This window comes from Hyperolius riggenbachi, chromosome 2 (genome assembly GCF_040937935.1).
Source record: "Hyperolius riggenbachi isolate aHypRig1 chromosome 2, aHypRig1.pri, whole genome shotgun sequence".
NCBI lineage: Eukaryota > Metazoa > Chordata > Amphibia > Anura > Hyperoliidae > Hyperolius > Hyperolius riggenbachi.
The window spans coordinates 561578892-561604428 of NC_090647.1; the positions used below are offsets into that span (position 1 = coordinate 561578892).

Consider the following 25537-nt stretch of genomic DNA (forward strand, 5'->3'; position numbering starts at 1 on the left):
GGGGTGCTGTCCTCATGACTACTGGAAAAGACTTTACCGTAAGTAAAGTGGTCTTTCCCAGAACGTCATTTCGGACAGCACCCCTGGATGAGACGATATACAAGAGTTAAAACCTTAGGGTGGGACCACAGCTTGCAAAACTTTCCTTCTGAAGGATAACCTGCAGAGACAGATACATTAAGGCGATAGTGCTTTACAAACTTATTGTGACTTGACCAGGTCGCAGCTCTGCAAATCTGATCTATAGAGGCCCCTGCCCTCTCTGCCCAAGAAGTCGAAATTCCTCTTGTGGAATGAGCCATGATAGAATTGACTCCAATGGAGAAGCCTCCTCCACGCTGCAGGGCTCCGACTGTTCACTGAACAGTGCTGCTTGGAGCCCTGGAAAACGCTGCCCCTGCCGCCTGACATGGATGGCACTCCTGGAGACCTCTCCCATGCATCCCGTCCGGGACAGGAAACTAAACTGAGGTACTGTGGCAGGTGTAGTATCTTATATGTGGCTGCCTATTGCTTATGCAAATTCTTCTTTTAACAGTTTCCTGTCCACAGTGGGGAGGGAGACAAGTCTCATCCAGGGGTGCTGTCCGAAATGACGTTCTGGGAAAACTTTATATTTTTTGTCTGTTTTACCGCATGGCAAAATTGACAGTGAAGAGCTCCTATTTTATACATAGGAATTTATAATGTAATAAGGATTCACTTGTCAGTCTGCAACAGACCAGTTGGATCCATGAAAATCCGCGATCGCAGTGATTTTTACGAAGGTGAGTGGGAGCGATTAGCTTTTTTTTTAAAAGAACAAAAGAATAAATCACAATCGTTGAGAAAAGCGCTTATAGTGTGGCTGAGGGAATAGTGTTCCAGGCCTCTGTGGTGAGGGTGGTTTGTAGAATTCTCCTGTGGACACCCAGTGCTCAAACTCCTCTATAGAGAGGTTAATACTTGTACTGAGGCTGACTTTGGATGATAGAGACGCGCACAGTGTGCAAAATTATGCTGCAGGATGGCAGGTTTCTGAGCGAGGCTGATGTTTTGCAACTCCTGTCAACGGTTAATACAAGGAAAGCCTCTGGACCCGATGAGGCAAGGTCCCCGCATGCTTCAACCATCATACCTGTTCCCAAGAAACAGGGGGCATCCGATCTTAACAACTTTAGGCCTGTGGCCCAGACATCCGTCATAATCAAAACCCTGGAGCGAGCAGTCCTATCCAATCAAGCGCTCCACCTCGCCCCTTCTTGACACCTATCAGTTTGCGTACAGGGCAAACAGGCCCACTGACGATGTATTAAATATCTGCCTTGAGTCCATCTATGACCACCTGGATAGACCAGACAAATACGCCAGAATACTACTCCTGGACTTCAGCTCGGCTTTAAACACCATCTGCCCACGCATTCTTCAGACTGAACTAGCCACACTTGGAGTGCAACCAAGCCTATTCCTTTGGGTCACTGACTTTCTCACCAACAGGACCCAAGCCGTCAGGTTGGGCAACATCCATTCACAAATTAGGACCATGAACACAGGTGCTCCTCAAGGCTGCGTCCTGTCTCCACTGCTGTTCTCCCTTTACACAAACAACTGCAGATCCATGGCAGACTCAGTTAAAGGAGTTCTGTTAGGGGTTGAGGAGAAAAACAGACACTTACCTTGGGCGTCTATCAGCCCCCTGCAGCGATAATGTCCCAAGGCGGCGTCCTCCCATCTGCCGTTCGCCGCCGGCCCCGGTCTAGCGCGGCATGGGATCCAACTGCGGCTGCGCTACAGTGGCCGCGCACCCACTCGCTTCCGCCTGCGTCATCGGAAGCTTAATGCGCAAGCGCAGTACAAGGCTCCGTTGTACTGCGCCTGCGCAGTAAGCCTCAGATGACGCAAGCGGAGGCGCGGCAACGCGCATTATTTGTCTGTGTGACAGACTAATAATAGCCCGGTGCCGGCTGCGGGGAACGGCAGATGGGAGCACGATGGCGTGGGACATTACCGCTGCAGGGGGCTGAAAGAAGCCCTAGGTAAGTGGCAGTTTTTCTCCTGAGAAACCCCCACAGAACCCCTTTAAGGTCATCAAGTTTGCTGATGACACCACCATTGTCGGCCTTGTTACCAAGGATAACATCCAGGAGTACTGCCAGCAGGTGGAGAGTATCCCCCACCGGTGCAAGAACAGGCTGGTGCTAAACACTGCAAAAACCAAACTAATTGACTTCAGGAAGTCAGCTCCCTCCCCACCCCCTATTTACATTGATGGTACAGAGGTGGCTAGAGTGCCCCACGCCCGCCTCCTGGGCACTACCATCTCCAGCGACCTTAGCTGGAGACCTAACAACTGCCATCCAGAGGAAAGCCCAGCAGAGACTGTACTTTCTCTGCCAACTGAGGAGGTTCGGTATGGCCCAAGAGATCCTGACCAGCTTCTACTCCGCTACCATTGATTCAATCCTCTGCTCTTCCATCCTAGTCTGGTACACAGGCACCACCGCCAGGGACAGACACGCACTTCAGAGAGTCATCAGGTCGGCGGAGAGGATCATTGGGAGACCTCTCCCCTCACTTGCCCTCCTACACGAAAAAAAAAGACTGAGATCCAGGGCGTGAGGATTGCCAATGATCCCTCTCACCCGGGCCACCGCTACTTTAGTCAGCTTCCATTGGGACAAAAGCTTCGGGCCATCTCCACAAGGACTGCTAGACACAGTAACGCTTTCTTCCCCTTTGCACTGTATTTGGAGACTAATAAATATTTTCTTGCATTATCTACGGCTTGATTTAGCCTGGTCACTTGTAGTGAGGGTAGTGGATCCACCCACCCCCTCCTTTTTTAAACGGTTTTTAACCCATTTTATCCTATTTTGGCGCCTCTATTAACCATTTTTAGTCATATCTTGTCCACCCTGGGTGGAGGGGTGTATCCCCACTTTCTTTCTATAGAGAGGGACTTTTTATACCTGAGTGGGGTCAGGTGAGAATTCTCCCCACCTGCTATTACAGTGGTCGCCTGAGTGGTGACCCACACTTGTGAGTATATTCTCATTTATATACTTTTTCCACATTGGTCGTACATACTACACCAGATTTGGCTCTCGTTTTTTTTCCTGTTTTTCAAGCTTTCTTCCCCTTGTTAGTCAGCCTCCTTAACTCCCTCCACATACTTACATCAGCGCACAAAGCCTAATAGATTGACCAGTCCTAGGACTTTTTGGTACTGTTAAAGGAACACTGGGGGAGGGAATGAGTTGAACTTACCCAAGGCTTCTAACAGTCCCCTGCAGACATCCTGTGCCCGCGCAGCCACTCACCGATGCTCCGGCTCCGCCTCCGGTTCACTTCTGGAATTTCAGACTTTAAAGTCAGAAAACCACTGCGCCTGCATTGCCGTGTCCTCAATCCCACTGATGTCACCAGGAGCGTACTGCGCAGACACAGACCATACTGGGCCTGTGCAGTATGCTCCTGGTGTCATCAGCAGGATCGAGGACATGGTAACGCGGACGCAGTGGTTTTCAGAGTGAGCCTCCTTGCCTGTCACACACCCGGCCAGCATGGAGAGTCGGTAGCTCTCTGTATCCCTGTACTGCCTGCTTGTGTCACTGCCGTGCAATCGGCCTCCTTCATCTGCTGCTCACAGCTCTAGTTCCGTTCATCCTCAGTCAACAATAACCTCCCTAGCGGTATGGACAGATATATCCGTCCATACAAAACATGCTGTGACCAGTATAAACGTGCATACACATCAATACTCTCCTGCACTGTATACTAGACCCTTGCTTGACACATTTTGGCAAGTTACAGGAAAAAAAAATTTCAGACTTTAAAGTTGGAAAACAACTGTGCCTGCATTGCCGTGTCCTCGCTCCTGCTGACGTCACCAGGAGCGTACTGCGCAGGCACAGACCATACTGGGCTTGTGTAATACACTCCTGGTGACGTCAGCGGGAACGAGGACACGGCAATGCAGGCGCAGTGGTTTTCTGACTTTAAAGTCTGAAATTCCAGAAGTGAACCGGAGGCGGGGCCGGAGCATTGGGGAGTGGCTGCGCGGGCACAGGATGTCTGCCGGGGACCATTAGAAGCCCCGGGTAAGTTCAACTCATTTTCCTCCAACACCCCCCTACAGTATCCCTTTAACGTAAACTGCTGCCCCAGTATGTATAACGTAAAATGTAATGTATAATACTAACTGCCTTGTTGTGTATATTGAATCTTCTGCTCCTGATGTTCTATGCTATCAGTGTCTTCTTCTTGAGCTATATGTATCTGTGCCAAACCCAATTCCGGGCATAACCCAGTCATGCTTGGCGAGAAACTTCCTGATTCCTGATTTTTCTGCATGGTTCATTAAAGGGTGAACTAGATCAGGGGTCAGGAACCATTTTTGGCTGAGAGAGCCATAAATGCTACATATTAAAGTGTAATTCTGTGAGAGGCATACAATATGTTTCAAACTGGGACAGTGCGCATGCGCAGCAGAGGACTCACGTCCCTGTTGCCATGGTGATGTGTATACAGTTGATCCGCCGGGCGGAAGTGTCACACTTCAGCTTTTCTTGGGTTTCAGCGATTTTTTCTGAGAGCCAGACAGGAGACATACAGACTAACAGCTTGTATAATTATCTAGCTGACTTGGGGGTTGATTCACTTTGTAGGACGAGATCCCTGCACTCTAGCCCAATAGGCTGCCTGACAAGTGACAGGCAGCCTATTGGGCCAATCAAAGTGTCAGGATCCCGTCCTACAAAGTCACTGGACCTGACTGGGCCCAGAGTGGGACAATTGGAGCAGCTGTTCATTTGGGGGGAGTGCGAGTAAGTTAGTAGTGCATGCTATAGCAGTAGTGTGCCTACTTTTGAAAACTTTACTTGCACTACCACACTAAGCTGCGCTGCTTGAGCCGTGTAACTTAGTGAATCAACCCCTAACTGTGAGCCAGACGTAGCCATCAAAAGCCACATCTGGCTTCCGAGCCATAGGTTCCCTACCCCTGAACTAGACCATTGACACTGCTCTGCTGGCTGTATTTATAGGAGAGCCATGACAGGCAGACGGTCACCAAGTGCAGCATCCGGCTAAAAGGGCTTGGGGAGAACACTGTAAACCAGCCTTTCTCAACCATTCTACCCTGGAGGAACCCTGCAAACCATTTTTTGATCTCAGGAAACCCTGCATTTATTTTGCAGGAGTCGTGGTCTTTAAAAGTGTGTGTAGCTGTTTATTTCATTACCCCTATTACACTGCCACTCATTATACTGTCTCCTGAGCCCCCAATTTAGTGCTTCTTCTTACAGTACCACCTATTTTAGTGTGCTCTGTTATACTTGCCCCACGATAGAATATACCAAGGTAACCTGGTTGAGAAAGCCTGGTGTAAACTTAGCGCAACTGGCCATGTAGAGCAATATGTAATATAATATGTAATATGTAAAGAGCAATGCGGATGAAAGTAGATAAAGTGTATGACAATTAATATAAAGCTGTATTTATGTAAATGATGTGTGTGGTCACAAGGCAACGGAGGAACGCTGGGCAGGGGCCGCGCAGCGAGTCAGACAGGTTTAGTATTGTGCTGGCTGTATCATGTTTGGTGTTGCATCACTGTGTCAGTATTTATTCTCATATGGTGGCAATGACTGATGCCAAGTTTGTCAAAAGCTGCAGCATGTAGAAGTCATATTAGTTTGACTGCGATTTATTCCGTGTTTACATATTGCAGTGCTCTCCCCAGAATTTTTTTTTCCCAGCTGGGTGGCATGAAAAAGTAGCTGGGTGGGGTGCGAAAGGGGAAGGCAGGGTCAGCGCAACTCTGCTTATAGTATGAGGAGGAGAGCCAATGAGGGCTGGGTGGAGCACCCGGCTAAAAGAGCCTGAGGAGAACACTGTATTGGGTCAGCAGAAAGGAGGACCAGCTGTGTGTGATGCTGTCTCTTCACCCAAACAAGCTCTCCCCTCACAGCCCTGGTATCCTATCTATCTATCTATCTATCTATCTATCTATCTATCTATCTATCTATCTATCTATCTATCTATCTATCTATCTATCTATCTATCTATCTATATGTTTCCCATGATGCAACACTCCTGAATATGCAAATCATCTCTTTATATCCCAGGAGGCAAGGTTGCACATCCAGAACCGCTGGTGTATAGTGAGCCCATACATTTTACAGCGCCATACTAACCCCACATGTAGATAGCCTGTTTCTGACTTTCTGGTCCTCATCAGTACATGGCAGGGATTGCTATGGCTCTGAGATAGGGTATGGGGCCAGTACTACAGAATAACTAGATGACTTGTGGTGATGCAGGAGCTATCTGGATATTCTGTATAGACATTTTCAGCATCCGGATTAATCCAAAGTTCAGATTTGAGCATCCCTGGTTAGAAGATATCTCTATTCTATTTCAAGCAGTAGTAAAACTCCAAGACTCCATAGAGAATATACAGCAGATCTGCTCAATCACAACCTCAGCACAATTCTGACTCTAAACACAGCCACCTGGCTCTTATAGGCATTACACAGAAGCTTCCAGCATTACATGACGCAATTTAACGTGCGATCAATCGAATTTGATTGGATCGATTAAACCCGACATGTCCGATAGTGTAGTCGATTTTTGCATGGTTTCCATCGATCGAGTACTGATCGGAAGTCTGATTTAGTTGAGCGCACGTTAAATTGTAGATGGGGCTTTATCTGTGGCTACAGAAGTTTCCAGCAAGGCCATTGTTTCAATAAGTAAAGAAGTCCATAGACAACTCAGCAGGTATCCCCTCCAGCTATCTTAGAGTATACAATACACATGTGACATTACAGAAACATTACATTTTACAATACACAGCATAGTAATATTATAGGTTTTGCCACAAGGGGCACTCAAGCTAGAAGGCTGCTCTGCTATTTATGATGCCTAAAGGTGGCCATACACTTGTAGATTTGCAGCAGATTCGACCATCAGATTTCTGGCAGACGCCTGTCAAGTCTAATCTGACAGGAATCTGATGTGTGCCACACACTAGGAACAGATTTCCAATAGATTTCAGGATAAAATCTTTCTAAATGCATTATTGGACCATTAGATCCAAATGCAACAGAACCTGATTTTCAATATTAGTAACAAGATTCCTCTCTATACTGAATCTAAAACTTAACTTTTAATGTAGAAATCTAAAAACTCGAACCATTTTACTGACTGACATACAAATATTACACTTGCGAGTATTTGCTAGGCCAGCACCGTCGGAATATAATAGGACAACCTAGATTATCCAAGGCTCATAGCAATACTGATAATTATAAAATCACACAACCCCCACCATACAACCCGACATGTTTCACTTCTAACTGAAGCTTTTTCAAGGGACAAGTGCTAAAAACGTGCAAATAGTGATAAGGTGCAATAGTACATTATAGAACAAGTATAAGTATTTAGCCTATAGGCCTAAGTCATAATGACAGTCAAACGAGTATGATGGCTGACACAGGCTTATATACCCTACAAGGGGTTGTCCTTCCCCTACCACTCCCCTTAGTCACTTCCTCCGTCCAGGGCCAGCTCTCCATTGGTTTGCCGTAGTGTCACTCATAGAGTCCACCAATTGAAGCCCAGCAGATATAGTACCATGTAATGTAAAAAGACCCTTTATGGTGTAATAGTATTCCCCAAAATAGATTCTTCAAACCAGAAGAAAAGTGCATATTGAGGGCGCTTCTGGCACAGCCGCGTCCTAGCGTGGCATAAAACGCCAGGTCTCGTCAAACGGGCTCCCCACGGAGCGCCATTTAAACTTACAAGGTGGCGCTTTAGTGGGGTGTTAACTGTATACATACTCTTCTGGTGGGGCTATGTGGGGCTATGTGTTGAAGGGTTGCTATGACAACGTCGTATCTCCGCATAAACTGTAGTTTACCAATGGGCGTAGGAGTGTGATGTTTGCGCTCCACGCCGCAGTATACGGAAGTGCCCTGGCGACGTCCTCTGCTGATGTCATCACACCGGATTGGCTAGACCAGGATGACAGTGGGTGACTTGGGCAACCAATCAGGTGGCCCGCTTGACGAGACCTGGCGTTTTATGCCGCGCTAGGACGCGGCTGTGCCAGAAGCGCCCTCAATATGCACTTCTCTTCTGGTTTGAAGGTAGAGGTACATCTACAGTGGAGGAAATTATTATTTGACCCCCTCACTGATTTTGTAAGTTTGACCAATGACAAAGAAATGAAGTCTCAGAACAGTATCATTTCAATGGTAGGTTTATTTTAACAGTGGCAGATAGCACATCAAAAGGAAAAATCGAAAAAATAACCTTAAGTAAAAGATAGCAACTGATTTGCATTTCATTGAGTGAAATAAGTTTTTGAACCCCTACCAACCATTAAAGAGTAACTGTCAGGCTGCAGAAGCTAATTTAAACCTCTATTCTCCTGTGTTAAACAGTTTAGACAGAAGCCAAAAGACATTACTAAAGATAAAAATCTCTCTTACATTTAATGTGTGCTTATCACCAAAGCTAAGCTCCTAAGGAGGACGCAAGCCGCATTCCATACTGCAAAGCATTCTGGGGCCCTCCCCTCGGCTGCTAAGGAGAAGACGGGATCAAGTTTCAGCAGCTTCTAAACTCACAGCACAGATAAATCTCCGGGAAGATTACTCTGCAGGAGTCCGCTATTGTTCCTAGCCACATGGCTCATTAATATGCACTGCACACTGTGTTATTCTGTACAAGCTGTTCTGTGATCAGAAGCAGGCAGGACATGACCACACATTTGGCTTCACAAACATGGAACCTGCCATGGGCTGTCAGGAGCATCATTCTCTGCATATACTATATACAAATTCTGTGAAATCCAAACGTGGACAGTGAAATGCATATGTAATGTAAGTACAGCCAATCTTTAGCTACTGATATATGTGTTTATTTTCTCTGAGACCTTATACCTAACAGCTCCTCTTTAAGGAGTTCTGGCTCCCACAGAGTGGTTAGACACTTCTACTCAATTAGTCACCCTCATTAAGGACACCGGTCTTAACTAGTCACCTGTATAAAAGACACCTGTCCACAGAATCAATCAATCAAGCAGACTCCAAACTCTCCAACATGGGAAAGACCAAAGAGCTGTCCAAGGATGTCAGAGACAAAATTGTAGACCTGCACAAGGCTGGAATGGGCTACAAAACCATTAGCAAGAAGCTGGGAGAGAAGGTGACAACTGTTGGTGCGATTGTTCGAAAATGGAAGGAGCACAAAATGACCATCAATCGACCTCGCTCTGGGGCTCCACGCAAGATCTCACCTCGTGGGGTGTCAATGGTTCTGAGAAAGGTGAAAAAGCATCCTAGAACTACACGGGAGGAGTTAGTGAATGACCTCAAATTAGCAGGGACCACAGTCACCAAGAAAACCATTGGAAACACATTACGCCGCAATGGATTAAAATCCTGCAGGGCTCACAAGGTCCCCCTGCTCAAGAAGGCACATGTGCAGGCCCGTCTGAAGTTTGCCAATGAACACCTGAATGATTCTGTGAGTGACTGGGAGAAGGTGCTGTGGTCTGATGAGACCAAAATAGAGCTCTTTGGCATTAACTCAACTCGCTGTGTTTGGAGGAAGAAAAATGCTGCCTATGACCCCCAAAACACCGTCCCCACCGTTAAGCATGGGGGTGGAAACATTTTGCTTTGGGGGTGTTTTTCTGCTAATGGCACAGGACAACTTAATTGCATTAACTGGAAAATGGACGGAGCCATGCATCGTGAAATCCTGAACGACAACCTCCTTCCCTCTGCCAGGAAACTGAAAATGGGTCGTGGATGGGTGTTCCAGCACGACAATGACCCAAAACATACAGCAAAGGCAACAAAGGAGTGGCTCAAGAAGAAGCACATTAAGGTCATGGAGTGGCCTAGTCAGTCTCCGGACCTTAATCCAATAGAAAACCTATGGAGGGAGCTCAAGCTCAGAGTTGCACAGAGACAGCCTCGAAACCTTAGGGATTTAGAGATGATCTGCAAAGAGGAGTGGACCAACATTCCTCCTAAAATGTGTGCAAACTTGGTCATCAATTACAAGAAACGTTTGACCTCTGTGCTTGCAAACAAGGGTTTTTCCACTAAGTATTAAGTCTTTTATTGTTAGAGGGTTCAAAAACTTATTTCACTCAATGAAATGCAAATCAGTTGCTATCTTTTATTTAAGGCTATTTTTTCAATTTTCCTTTTGATGTGCTATCTGCCACTGTTAAAATAAACTTACCATTGAAATGATACTGTTCTGAGACTTTTCATTTCTTTGTCATTGGACGAACTTACAAAATCAGTGAGGGGTCAAATAATTATTTCCTCCACTGTATATCTATTTTGGGGAATACTATTACACCATAAAGGGTCTTTTTACATTACATGGTACTATATCTGCTGGGCTTCAATTGGTGGACTCTATGAGTGACACTACGGCAAACCAATGGAGAGCTGGCCCTGGACGGAGGAAGTGACTAAGGGGAGTGGTAGGGGAAGGACAACCCCTTGTAGGGTATATAAGCCTGTGTCAGCCATCATACTCGTTTGACTGTCATTATGACTTAGGCCTATAGGCTAAATACTTATACTTGTTCTATAATGTACTATTGCACCTTATCACTATTTGCACGTTTTTAGCACTTGTCCCTTGAAAAAGCTTCAGTTAGAAGTGAAACATGTCGGGTTGTATGGTGGGGGTTGTGTGATTTTATAATTATCAGTATTGCTATGAGCCTTGGATAATCTAGGTTGTCCTATTATATTCCGACGGTGCTGGCCTAGCAAATACTCGCAAGTGTAATATTTGTATGTCAGTCAGTAAAATGGTTCGAGTTTTTAGATTTCTACATTAAAAGTTAAGTTTTAGATTCAGTATAGAGAGGAATCTTGTTACTAACCATTAGATCCAATGCAACTCTATAGCTGGCCATACACTGGCCCGATTTGCCGCCGTTTCGACAGCGGATTCGATCACTGGGATCAAATCTGCTGCCAATCGTTCGCGCTACACGACGAATTTCGATCCATTTCGTCCGATCCCGATCGCTCCGTGCGGAAAATTACCGTCGATCTCCCGCGGGTAGGGAGCACGTCGCTAGCGGCGTTCAAGTACCCGACGACCGACGCAATAGAGCCGCATACATTACCTGCTCTGCCGGCACGACTGCCCCCGGTCACCGCTGGTCTCCGGCATGCTTCAGTTCCTCCTGCCCGGCAGGAAGTTTAAACAGTAGAGGGCGCTCAGGAAGAAGTGAAGCATGCCGGGGCCGGAGACCAGCGCGGACACGGAGCAGCGGTGACCGGGGGCAGTCGTGCCGGCAGAGCAGGTAATGTATGCGGGGGGGTGGGGGGGAGGGAGCGGCGGCAGCAGCAGCACCACCACAACAGATTGTGAACGGTTTCAGGCTGAAATCGGTTCACAATCTGTTTGCAGTAAAGGTAGCCATACGATCCCTCTCTGATCAGATTCGATCAGAGAGGGATCTATCTGTTGGTCGAATCTGATGGCAAATCGACCAGTGTATGGCTACCTTATGGGCCATCGATTTGCTGCCTGTAGCAGATCGACCTAGATCTTCCATCCTGTCAGATCAAATCGATCGAAATCGTCCGCAAATCGATTGATAGAATCGATTTCCAATTGATCGCTGAAGTCAACCAGTGTATGGGCCCCTTAAGGACCCCCATGTAGCCCACCTTCACAGGGGACGCCAGCCTCTGAAGCTGTGCGTGGAACAGTCTATTGTCATTAGATATGGGCAGCACGTTGGTGTAGTGGTTAGCACTCTCGCCTTGCAGCGCTGGGTATAGCGCTCAGTATCCCAGCCAGGGCACTATCTGAACTGAGTGTGGGTTTCCCCCGGGTACTCCTGTTTCCTCCAACATCCCAAAAGCATACAAATAAGTTAATTGGCTTCCCCCCTAAACTACGATACATACACTACACAATACATACATAGACATGACTATGGTAGGATTAGACTGTGAGCTCCTCTGAGGACAGTCAGTGACATGACTATAATCTGTACAGCGCTATGTAAGAACACAGCAATATATGAATACTAAATAATGTTTTCGATGAGACAAAACCATCTAAACAATCGTAAACTAAAGTGGGTTTAAGAATTTGGTTCTGTAATTATGATCAAAACGCTGAACCGCAATGTTAGGTTTTGGTTGGTTGATCTTATGCTGGGAATACACCATACAATTTTCTGTTAGATTTACCTGCCAGATAGATAAAGCTCAACATGTTGGAAATGTATCTATCTTACGATCTATCTGCAGAGCAATTAGGCATTGTCCTACTCAGCAGGAGATAAACAGAAGACAATGCACCAGAGATAATACAATACAATAACATTTCTATAGCGCTTTTCTCCCATAGGACTCAAAGCGCTTAAGCTGGCCATACACTGGCCCGATTTGCCGCCGTTTCGACAGCAGATTCGATCACTGGGATCGAATCTGCTGCCAATCGTTCACGCTACACGCCGAATTTCGATCCATTCCGTCCGATCCCGTCGATCGCCCGCAGGTAAAGAGCGCATCGCTAGCGGCGTTCAAGTGCCCGACGACCGACGCAATAGAGCCGCATACATTACCTGCTCCGCCGGCACGACTCTCGGGTCTCCGCTCTTCTTCTCCGCTCTGGTCTGGTCTCCGGCATGCTTCCCTTCTTCCTGTCCCGGCAGGAAGTTTAAACAGTAGAGGGCGCTCTACTGTTTAAACTTCCCCCAGACAGGAAGAAGGGAAGCATGCTGGAGACCAGAGCAGACCAGAGCGGAGAAGAAGAGCGGAGACCCGGGAGTCGTGCCGGCGGAGCAGGTAATGTATGCGGGATGGGGGCGGCAGCAGCACCACCACCACCACAGATTGTGAACGGTTTCAGGCTGAAATCTATTCACAATCTGTTTGCAGTAAAGGCAGCCATACGATCCCTCTCTGATCAGATTCGGTCAGAGAGGGATCTATCTGTTGGTCGAATCTGATGGCAAATCGACCAGTGTATGGCTACCTTTAGGCTCTCTAAGATTCAGTAATTGGTAGTAGGATGAAGTATTCACACAACAAAAGTTATATTTCTGCAAATGCCAAACAGAACAGGTGGGTTTTCAGTCTGGATTAAAACACGGCCAGGGATGGAGCTGTCCTGATCTGTTGAGGTAGGGAGTTCCAAAACGTAGGGGCAGCATGACAGAAGGCTCTGGGACCAAAAGTTTCCAAGTGGACTCTGGGTATGACTAGATTATTAGAACCTGTGGATCTGAGAATGCGGGGATTGCTACGCAGCTGCAACATATCTTTCATGTATCCAGGGCCTAGATTATTCAGGGATTTAAATGTCAGTAGGCCGATCTTGAATAGGACCCTCCATTCTATAGGTAGCCAGTGAAGGGAATGCAGGACTGGCGTTATGTGGCAGTGACGGGGTTGGTTGGTTGGTTAGCAGTCTGGCAGCAGTATTCTGTATCAGCTGTAGGCGGTACAAGACCTTTTTTGGAAGGCCAGTGTAGAGAGCATTGCAGTAGTCCAGTCGGGATGTGATGAAGGCATGGACTAAGGTTGGCAGATCTTCTGGGGGGATGAGGTGCTTGATTTTTGCAATGACCAGTCTCTACAGAAAGTAATCTAATTATGCATTCTAACAGAAAATGTAACAGAAAAATCTAACAGAAAATTGTATGGTGTATTCCGAGCATTATGCTGGGCATGCACGGGTCGTTTTTTGTTATCAATCGAGCCGCTGATGGCTCGATTTGATAATATCCGACGTGTCCAATGACTCGCCGGATCGATTCCGCGCTCGATACCCGCGGGCGGACAATAGCGGAAAACGAGCGGAAGATAAGAGAAGCTCCCGCGGGGACGAGCGGGAGTCGATCCGGCGGCTAATCGAGCCGCAGAAATGGATCGTGTATGCCCAGCATTAGGCCTCTTTCACATTAGATAGCTTTATGACCGGAGGCGTGACATCGGGAAGTTTGGTCCGACGCTGATTAGCGGAAGTAGTTCTAATTCACCGGGAAATTGCCGCTTTGTCTAATGTGAAAGTTAACATGAAGGTCAAATAGACTTTCATGTTACCTTTCTAAACCCATCCTAGGAGCTATCCGTCAAAACGCACGGATCAGCTCCGAGTGTGAAAGAGCCCTTAGCAAGTATAGTGTGGCTATAATATGGCGGATTTGCTGTGTTTGCTGTATAATAATCAGCAGCAGTTACTGAGCTGCGCCTGCTTCTGGGCTGTCTGCCAAGTACAGGAAATGTCAGGAGGGGGATGGGGAGATGAGATGAGAAATAGCAGCTGGGCGGGGAATTTTCAGCCACAGAGCTGGATTGAACTGACATGTAAAAAGTTCTCATGCACAGAGGAAGTAACTGAGTAACTTGGTAGGCATTGTGGTACAATAGGCCACTTCTGTATTAAGTATGAAAGCCTGAAGTATAAATTATTCCAGCATTTCACCATCTCACCAGTGGCTTCCTCCAGCCTTTTCAGCACAAGTCCCTCGCTGTCCTTTCGCAGTCTGCCATTCAGCTGCGGTAACTGGCTCAGTCGCGCCAGTCGTGGTCCAATGCATGCGTGGGAGGTGCCGCGCATGCGCAGAAGACCACAACTGGCGCGGCTGAACCAGTTATACAGGCTGATCGGTGGACAGCGTGGGACGCGCGCGTGCTTGTGATGCTGGAGGAAGCTGCAGGTGAGTATCAAGTCTGTGACAGCTCTGGTACACTTTAACCCCCTCCGGACCACCTAACGCCGATTGGTGGTGGGAGTGTGGCAGGTACAGGACCGCCGGCCTAATGCTGCATGGCGTAATTTCGCTCCTCGTGAAATTAGCAGGGAGCAAGCACTCGCATAAGCGTGCATTCCCTGCACTGGAACCCAGAAGGCTGCCGCAAACAGCCTGCCAGCTGTGATTGGAGCTGGCAGGCTGAAATAATAAAAAAAATAAATGTATGCATACAGCGCTGTGATCTAGCACAGCACTGTATAGGGGACAGCCTTGTCACTTAACTGTCCCTCCCAACGGTTCATAATCTAAGCCCAATCTACACGATACGATTCTTTGTGCGATTCAATTACGATTCTATTTACGGTTAGATTAAATTCGACGTCCAATCAGGATTCAATTCTATTTGCAATTGCAAAACAATGGCGAATTGAATCGAATCCCGATCGGACATGTCGGATTTAATCGGATCGTAAATAGAATCGTGATTGAATTGCACAAAGAATTTGTATCGTGTAGATGGGGCTTAATCTCTATTATGGGCTGATGCCTATGTATGGGTATCGTATCTATCTCAGTCTAGGGCTAATTGGGGGGGTGGGGGAATAGAAGAAATGGGGATTTACAAAAAAAAAAATTCTTTTTAATGAATAAAAGATAGCAGACGCAATCAGAGACCACCATAAGAAAGCTCTATAAGGCTGGATCCCCCATAGCAGTGTCTGACTGATATGTTGAAGACTACTCACTTCCGCTGCAAGCGGCTTCGGGAGTGTTTAGGAGCCCGAGTGCTCCCAAAGAGGCACTGCTCCATACTGTGCATGTGCGAGAAAGTGTGCCCACGCATGTGCAATACTGAGCGGCGAGTCTCGCTCTCTCTATGCCTCTCGCAGCGGAAGAGAGAGCAGTCTCCAACCCATCAGTCAGAGACTAACCGGGGTGACAGCACTGGAACGCCGGCACCATAGGAGGAACGGGAAGGCTCAATAGCAGTGATTCTCAACACGTGGTTCGTTTACCCCTGGGGCTACGAGAGACCACAGCTGGGGGTACGCAGCGCGATCAGCTGTGCAGGCTCAGTGTCCCCTTGTGTCAGCCGCGCTTTGCAATGGTAACTGCAGGGTTGCCAAGCAATCCGTACTTTTGCCTCTCAAAGTCAGCTGTCCGTAGTTAGAGGACACTGTCCTTCCAAACAGCACGTCCTTGTTTTACCTTCCTTCCTCCCTCCTCCAGGGCTCGATTCATATTCAAAGATCACCCGGGTCCTCCCTCTCTGTCCCCCTCCTCCAGGGCTCCAAAGATCGCCCAGCACCTCTCTTCTGCCAATAGAAAGAGAGCCACCTGGGCCAGCCAGCTACGTCACGCATACCACGAGGAGGAGAGGGATTGAGATGGAACAACAAAGGCAACAGTCGTGACCTGCACTGTGTAGGCAGTATTACAGTGAGCCTCCTTGCCTGTCACACACCCGGCCAGCATGGAGAGTCGGTAACTCTCTGTATCCCTGTACTGCCTGCTTGTATCACTGCCGTGCAATCAGCCTCCTACCTCTGCTACTCACAGCTCTAGTTCCGTTCATCCTCAGTCAACAATAACCTCCCTAGCGGTATGGACAGATATATCCGTCCATACAAAACATGCTGTGACCAGTATAAACGTGCATACACAATACTCTCCTGCACTGTATACTAGACCCTTGCTTGACACATTTTGGCAAGTTACAGGAAAAAAAAAAATTTCAGACTTTAAAGTTGGAAAACCACTGTGCCTGTGTTGCCATGTCTTCGCTCCTGCTGACGTCACCAGGAGCGTACTGCGCAGGCACAGACCATACTGGGCTTGTGTAATACACTCCTGGTGACGTCAGCGGGAACGAGGACACGGCAATGCAGGCGCAGTGGTTTTCAGACTTTAAAGTCTGAAATTCCAGAAGTGAACCGGAGGCGGGGCCGGAGCATCGGTGTGTGGCTGCGTGGGCACAGGATGTCTGCGGGGGACCATTAGAAGCCCCGGGTAAGTTCAACTCATTTTCCTCCAACACCCCCCTCCCCCCCCCCAGTACTCTGCAGAGTCACTGATGGCACTCCTGCCAGCCACGAGGGAGCTGATAAGTGCTGGATAAATCCTCTGTGTGCTCTGATGACATTATGGCAGGATTAGATTGTGAGCTCCTGAGGACCGTCAGTGACATGACTATGTACTCTAATGTGCTGCAGACGAGGTCAGTGCTGTATAAATACAAAAAAAAAATGCCTAGAGCCTAGCTCCACCCACAACTCTGTGCTTCTGACTCCCTTCTCCCCTCCTTCCAAAATTTGGGGTGTCCTGCTTTTTTTTTTTAGAGGGGGGGGGGGTTACTTGGCTGGAACTAAATTGTAATAGGGGGTACTTGGGTCAAAAAAGTTGAGAAACACTGCTCTATGCAGTGTTCCCCAACCCTGTCCTCAAGGCCCACCAACAGTGCATGTTTTGTATAAATCCAGCTCTGCTGCAACACTAATTACCTCACCTGTGAATGTTTGTGGTTTTCTGCAAAACATATACTGTTGGTGGGCCTCGAGGACAGAGTTGGGGAACTCTGCTTATAGGACCCAGAGCCTTCCCATAGGTGTTTTTTTTTGTGTGTGCGTGTGTTAAATCCACCTCCCTTTCAAAGTGTACTTGAAAGGGAGGGGGAAAGGTGCCTTAATGCTGGGAATACACGGTAAGATAATGTGCCGGAATCGAGCCAGCGGCTTGATGCCGGCGCGTCCCCCCGGATCGATTCCCGCTCGTTCCTGCGGACACTTCTTATCAGCTGTTCATGTTTTTGTATTGTCCGCCTGCGGGGATTGAGCGCGGAATCGATCCGCCGCGGTGAGCATTACCTCATGGAGAGTAAAGTCTCTGGATCCTGTTGAGCATTTTCTGACCCCTCGTTCTAACGGTGTCACCCCATTCCACGTATGTGACAAACTGGTGGTCAAATGTACCTTCAGGGCTCCTCGGAAAGGTTTGAGGAGCATGTGTGCCCCCCCAGCTCTCCCGAAGACCGGTGGCTCCTTACTGCGCACGGGACACGAGTGCTCCTGAGGGCTTCCATACATGGCGTCCTGTCCCCGGGGACAAAGCTGGAATGAGGTCTTCAGTCCGAAGCATGCACCCAGGAGAGGATGTCAGGATGTGCTGTGACCCTCAGTATCCCTGCACAGGAAACTCCAGTATATCGATAGCAATAGAGTCAGCACCATCCAGTATTCTTATGCTCTTTATTGGTAAAATAGCATGATGTATGCTGTCAGCAGCTGACAGCATACATCATGCTATTTTACCAATAAAGAGCATAAGAATACTGGATGGTGCTGACTCTATTGCTATCGAAAGCTGGAATGAGGGGGCTCAATAGGAGCCAGAGCCATATGTGAGTATCTGACTCTTATTTTCTTAAAGCTATAGGCTTGCTATAAACCAGCGGTTCTGGATGCTTGCTTGGCTTAACAAGGGCGGAAAGGGATAATTTGCATATTTAGTAGGTGTGCATTGTGGGTAACCACAAATGTTCATTTATAACTGAATTATTGCAAATTTCCTTCTGTTTTAAGAAGGCAATTACACCAAGCTTTATTTTTTTTCAGATCACTACAAATGTACTTTCCCTGATACTCATCTGTGTAGTATTTGGAGGAATACATTAATGTGGGTACAGCCAGGGAGCTGGGCTATATAACAGGGGCGCTAAATTCCTCTGAGGAGCAACAATGTGCCGATACCAGAACTACCCAACTGAAGCCCCTGGAATTCCTGCTGGCGCCCCCGCCTACCCTGAAACCCCGCAGCCCTCACCAGACATACAGCAGAGCGCCGCCCCCCCAATATAACATATAGAAAATAGTAATAATACTACACAGCGCTGTGCGGGGATCAGACACCCGAATAGCTCACTCCTCACTTACCCGAGGCCTCCAGGTCCCCTCAGAGCCCACAGGCAGCACGGAGGAAGCTTTTTCTAGCTCAGCTAGAAAAAAAGGCGTTCCAGTTTCGTTCCTTGTCCGTGGTTACGTCACAGCCACAGGCATTAGTCTCAGCACTGCGCATGAGCAATGATTTTTTATGTCTCCGTCACGCCTCGGCCACTTCTGTTACACAAATATTCCTGCGGAGGGCGGAGCTAGCACGCCACATCTCTTCAGTCATATGGGGGGCGGATCTGGAGGGAGGCGGAGACTGACACTGCTAAGCTCAGGGCTAGTCGCACGTACTCCAAGCAGTTAGAGATGGGAAGTTCGGATCTTTTCAATGATCCGGATGATTCGAATCGGATCATTGAAGAGATCCGGATCTTTGATCCGAATCTCGGATCATTTTACTACCGGAAGCATTCGGGGGTGAAATGAACAGCAGGACAGGTCTGTGGACAGGAGAAGGAGAGGGGAGTGGACACACAGAGAAGGGGAGAAGATGGACAGAGGGCAGGGAGTGGACAGAGAAGGGAGGAGGGACGAGCAGAGAGCAGAAATGTTTGCACGTAATACCCACATGCTGAAGTCATATGCTTTACATATATTTCACCTATATGTTCATCTGTACACTTTGAAAGAAAAGGTCGCACAGTGAAAGAAAGCATTCCCAGAAGATAAGTGCAGCTGTGCCGAGTGCAGGAGGATTATATTGCCTTTCAATCACACTGTCTGCAAAGTTACTGAGCTGTGCTGAGCCAAAAGCTTCCCATGTGATCACTGTGCACAACTACGGAACAGGCAGCCTATAATGTGCAGCACGTTATAGCCAGTAATGTGTGCTCTACACATATCTGGCAGTGGCACCCATGTCCCCTCTCTCTCATCTACCTGTCTCCCTGCAAGGCTGGCTCCTTTCCAACAGAGCGATCCCTGCTTCCAGGACCCCGCTGCCCGCTGAGAGGGGGCGTGTCGCTCCTGGCCCCGCCCCTTTTGCGATACGAATCGTTCATTTTGATGATTCGGATGATCGACTCATAAAATAGATTCGGATCAAAGATCCGAATCGTTCATGATCCGGACAACACTACAAGCAGTATGACAGGTAGATGTCACGTGGTGTATTGCGGAACACAGCGGCTCGCAGCAGAGGTTACGCCTGTAGTGTACTCGCCTTTACTTGTGTGTGACAATAGGAATATCTGCACAGTGGTCTCAGCTCCGGGAGGCTTCACACGTGGGCGCATTTTACCGCTTCACCGCTCGGCGCTTCATCAAACACTGTTACTAAAGTGTATCTAAATGAGATCATTCCCACTGCAGCATAGCTTCCAACTGTCCCTCTTTCCTCCTCATTTGTCCCTCTTTCAGGATTTTGTCCCTCTTTCTATGTAATTATATGTATTTCTCTACTAAAAATGTGTTTGACTCTAAACTTTATTCCCATCCTTTTAAATTGATATATTACTAATTGTAAAATGTTAATATGAAGGAAAATGAACCAGGATAGAGAGCACCAGTGTGGTTTGCATTATAAAACATTTTTCTTATGAAATCTTTGATATGCGTGATTAGGGGTGTGGCAGGGGCGTGGCTTAAGAGGCCTTTCTCATCTCAAAAAGTTGGGAGGTATGCTGCAGCGTTTGCAATTTGCATACGTGCTCCATGCAGCGCTTTGGGGATGACTGCGATGTGCAGGGCAGTTTCTAGGCTAAAATGAACCCAGTGCGAGAGTGTAAAAATTGTGCCCCTCGTGCCGAAGCCAGGTATAGGTGCCTGCAGTATAGGTTAGCTAGGTCTAGTTGCACTCAGTATCGGTCAGGGGTCGGCAATCCGTGGCTCCGGAGCCGCATGCGGCTCTTTTTCCCCTTCGCCGCGGCTCCGGAGTGATTGGCTGCGGCGCGTGTGACTGTCGCTGTTGTCGCTGGCCGACAGCCTATCAGAGAGGCCGCCGGACCAGCGCAGTGCAGGGCTTCGGGCGGCCATTTTCCCGTAGCCCTGCACGTGACGTAGGAAGTGACGTAGGAGGAGGATCGTGGGAGTTGCGCGCCACAAGGTCGGGACCGGAGGTCGGGACAGGAGATCGTGACTAGGTGAGTAAATGTTTTTTTTTTCAGATTCTGCTTAAGGATTGTGCATATGGGGGTCATATCTGCGAAGGATTGTGCATATGGGGGTCATATCTGCGAAGGATTGTGCATATGGGGGTCATATCTGCTAACGATTTGTGCATATGGGGGTCATATCTGCTAACTATTTGTGCATATGGGGGTCATATCTGCTGAAGGCTTGTGCGTATGGGGGTCATATCTGCTAACGATTTGTGCATATGGGGGTCATATCTGCTAACTATTTGTGCATATGGGGGTCATATCTGCTAACTATTTGTGCATATGGGGGTCATATCTGCTAACTATTTGTGCATATGGGGGTCATATCTGCTGAAGGCTTGTGCATATGGGGGTCATATCTGCTAACGAGTTGTGCATATGGGGGTCATATCTGCTTGGATTGTGCATATGGGGGTCATATCTGCTAACGATTTGTGCATATGGGGGTCATATCTGCTAACGATTTGTGCATATGGGGGTCATATCTGCTAACGATTTGTGCATATGGGGGTCATATCTGCTAACGAGTTGTGCGTATGGGGGTCATATCTGCTTGGATTGTGCATATGGGGGTCATATCTGCTAACGATTTGTGCATATGGGGGTCATATCTGCTGAAGGATTGTGCATATGGGGGTCATATCTGCTGAAGGATTGTGCGTATGGGGGTCATATCTGCTTGGATTGTGCATATGGGGGTCATATCTGCTAACGATTTGTGCATATGGGGGTCATATCTGCTAACGATTTGTGCGTATGGGGGTCATATCTGCTAACGATTTGTGCATATGGGAGTCATATCTGCTAACGATTTGTGCGTATGGGGGTCATATCTGCTAACGATTTGTGCATATGGGGGTCATATCTGCTAACGATTTGTGCGTATGGGGTCATATCTGCTAACGATTTGTGCGTATGGGGGTCATATCTGCTAACGATTTGTGCGTATGGGGGTCATATCTGCTAACGATTTGTGCATATGGGGGTCATATCTGCTAACGATTTGTGCATATGGGGGTCATATCTGCTAACTATTTGTGCATATGGTAGTCATATCTGCTAACGATTTGTGCATATGGGGGTCATATCTGCTGAAGGATTTGTGCATACGTGGGTCATATCTGCGAAGGATTGTGCATATGGGGGTCATATCTGCTAACTATTTGTGCATATGGGGGTCATATCTGCTAACGATTTGTGCATATGGGGGTCATATCTGCTAACGATTTGTTTTATAATGGTTTTGCGGCTCCCAGTTTTTTTCTCTTTTCGGAAACGGGTCCAAGTGGCTCTTTATGTCTTAAAGGTTGCAGACCCCTGGTATAGGTAGTGGGCTATAGGTCCCCCCAATAGAGCGATTTTTTTTTTTTTTTTTTTTTTTTTTTTTTTTATGAATTGCTCCAAAAAATGCTTCATGCAGTGTGTAGCATTTTTTGGAGCAATTCATTAAAAAATAGCTCTGAAAATCGCTTTACAAAATCACACTCACAAATTGCTAGCGATTGCTATTGCGATTTTGGCGTGCACTAGCCCAGAGAGGAGTGGAGAGAAATTGAGAATAGCCTGAGATGGAGCAGAGAGCTTATCTGTATTGCACATCACACCGAGGCTACTTGCCTGTAATAGGACTCCTGTCCCTGCCAGTCTCTTATACAAGTCAGAAAGTAGCCCTCCTGGAGGCTAGGGACTGTCAAAAACTTTTCAACTTGTATAACACCTTATCCACACATGCAGTCATAATAACAATGGGGAGAGACCAGACAGATGTTTGCCCATGGACCCTTCAGGCAAGCTCTGCATCATGCTGTGTATATTTACCAGCTTGCCTGTCCTCTGATTGCACTTTTATCAGCTAGCCTTAAGTTTCATATTGCCTTACAACAAACCCAAATACACCAGACACCAGACCTGCCCTAAATCACTGAATGAAAGGTGGCCTGGGGGGAGATTGCCCCCCTTTCCCCCTGGCCAGTCAGCGTAGCTGTATACAGTGCTTCCCTGAGCTAATTACTCTGAAGTCCCCTGGGGAGATGGAGGGAGAGTTCGCAGCTCCCTTTGGCTGTCTACGCTCAGGGCTGCCGCACGGCCCCTAGAAACTGGCCTGGCGATGTGATTCTATTAAACAGGACTCACAATGCAAATCGTGGCAAAAATGTGATTGTGCTTCAATCGTTATTTGCCTTGTGAGTGTGAACTGGCCCTCAGATTTGTGCAGGGTAACGTTAGAGTAAGGACATTCTCCTCAGTCTTCAGTTATTCTGTACTAGTGATAACCACAAAATGCTAATTACGGTTACACATCATTTTCGTAATTATAATGCTAATGGAAAAAGCATTAAAAATTGCGTTTTGCCACATTTTGTCTCTTCTGTAAGACGGTTGGACTTTCTCCTCCATCGGGGGAGCCTCAGCTCTTATGTCAACCCCTCCCTTCAGGACAAGGAGGACCATTCTTGAGGACCCCACATGTTTACACCCTCTAGTGACCAGGCGTTTTAACAGTTTATTGCTCAGCCATACAACTCAGCACACAAGCGATTTCCTGTCGCTGAGTAGCCCAGCCAAGCCGGAATATGGGAATGGGTACAAGGGTGACCACAACACCCCGTTTCAAACAGCGGCCGGCGGGGAGAACACTGTGCCGGCCCAGCAGAGAAAGGGTCTATGCTGGGACTATAACAACGATAATTGCGAGCGGGGAAGCGAATGCAAAAGCCTGTTGAAACAGACGACTTTCGTGTTCACTGCGGCAATATACCCCCAGTGCGCCCGGTAGTTCAATCCGCCGTGCCAGCGTGATGGCCCAATCATTTTTCCCCCCATTCAATTCGCCATGGCCGCGGCCCTGACGCAAGATGCATAGCGTACCTCTGTGACCTCCCATCGGCGTTAGGCGGTCCTGGGGGAGCCACTCTGTGACCTCCCATCGGCGTTAGGCGGTCCTGGGGGAGCCACTCTGTGACCTCCCATCGGCGTTAGGTGGTCCTGGGGGAGCCACTCTGTGGCCTCCCTTCGGCGTTAGGCGGTCCTGGGGGAGCCACTCTGTGACCTCCCATCGGTGTTAGGTGGTCCTGGGGGAGCCACTCTGTGACCTCCCATCGGCGTTAGGCGGTCCTGGGGGAGCCACTCTGCGACCTCCCATCGGCGTTAGGCGGTCCTGGAGGAGCCACTCTGCGACCTCCCATCGGCGTTAGGCGGTCCTGGAGGATCCACTCTGTGACCTCCCATTGGTGTTAGGTGGTCCTGGAGGAGCCACTCTGTGACCTCCCATCGGCGTTAGGCGGTCCTGGGGTAGCCACTCTGTGACCTCCCATTGGTGTTAGGTGGTCCTGGGGGAGCCACTCTGTGACCTCCCATCGGTGTTAGGCGGACCTGGGGGAGCCACTCTGTGACTGCCCATCGGTGTTAGGCGGTCCTGGGGTAGCCACTCTGCGACTGCCCATCGGTGTAAGGCGGTCCAGGGGGAGCCACTCTGTGACCTCCCATTGGTGTTAGGCGGTCCTGGAGGAGCCACTCTGCGACCTCCCATAATTAGGCGGTCCTGGGGGAGCCACTCTGCGACTGCCCATCGGTGTTAGGCGGTCCTGGGGGAGCCACTCTGTGACCTCCCATCGGTGTTAGGTGGTCCTGGGGGGCCACTCTGTGACCTCACATCGGTGTTAGGCGGTCCTGGGGGAGCCACTCTGTGACTGCCCCTCGGTGTTAGGCGGTCCTTGGGGAGCCACTCTGCGACCTCCCATTGGTGTTAGGCGGTCCTGGGGGAGCCACTCTGTGACCTCCCATCGGTGTTAGGTGGTCCTGAGGGAGCCACTCTGTGACCTCCCATCAGTGTTAGGTGGTCCTGGGGGAGCCACTCTGTGACTGCCCCTCGGTGTTAGGCGGTCCTGGGGGAGCCACTCTGTGACCTCCCATCGGTGTTAGGCGGTCCTGGGGGAGCCACTCTGCGACCTCCCATCGGTGTTAGGCGGTCCTGGGAGAGCCACTCTGTGACCTCCCATCGGTGTTAGGCCGTCCTGGGGGAGCCACTCTGCGACCTCCCATCGGTGTTAAGCGGTCCTGGGGTAGCCACTCTGCGACTGCCCATCGGTGTAAGGCGGTCCAGGGGGAGCCACTCTGCGACCTCCCATCGGTGTTAGGCGGTCCTGGGGGAGCCACTCTGCGACCTCCCATCTGTGTTATGCGGTCCTGGGGGAGCCACTCTGTGACCTCCCATCGGTGTTATGCGGTCCTGGGGTAGCCACTCTGTGACCTCCCATCGGTGTAAAGCGGTCCTGGGGTAGCCACTCTGCGACTGCCCATCGGTGTAAGGCGGTCCAGGGGGAGCCACTCTGCGACCTCCCATCGGTGTTAGGCGGTCCTGGGGGAGCCACTCTGCGACCTCCCATCGGCGTTAGGCGGTCCTGGGGGAGCCACTCTGCGACCTCCCATCGGCGTTAGGCGGTCCTGGAGGAGCCACTCTGTGACCTCCCATCGGCGTTAGGCGGTCCTGGAGGATCCACTCTGTGACCTCCCATTGGTGTTAGGTGGTCCTGGAGGAGCCACTCTGTGACCTCCCATCGGCATTAGGCGGTCCTGGGGTAGCCACTCTGTGACCTCCCATTGGTGTTAGGTGGTCCTGGGGGAGCCACTCTGTGACCTCCCATCGGTGTTAGGCGGTCCTGGGGGAGCCACTCTGTGACTGCCCATCGGTGTTAGGCGGTCCTGGGGTAGCCACTGTGCGACTGCCCATCGGTGTAAGGCGG

At 48.9% G+C, this 25537-nt stretch overlaps 1 protein-coding gene and 1 long non-coding RNA gene across 3 annotated transcripts in view; one reads left to right on the forward strand and one right to left on the reverse strand.

Moving 5' to 3' along the window:
* LOC137545168 (uncharacterized) overlaps nucleotides 1-18840 on the reverse strand; it is a 62276-nt gene extending 43436 nt beyond the window's left edge. The window contains exon 1 of the long non-coding RNA XR_011026006.1: nucleotides 18682-18840. This is a non-coding gene — a long non-coding RNA (uncharacterized lncRNA). The remainder of the gene's footprint in view (nucleotides 1-18681) is intronic.
* Nucleotides 1-25537, forward strand: part of LOC137545166 (uncharacterized) — a 155121-nt gene that overhangs the window by 34348 nt on the left and 95236 nt on the right. The gene's annotated exons all lie outside the window — the stretch shown is intronic.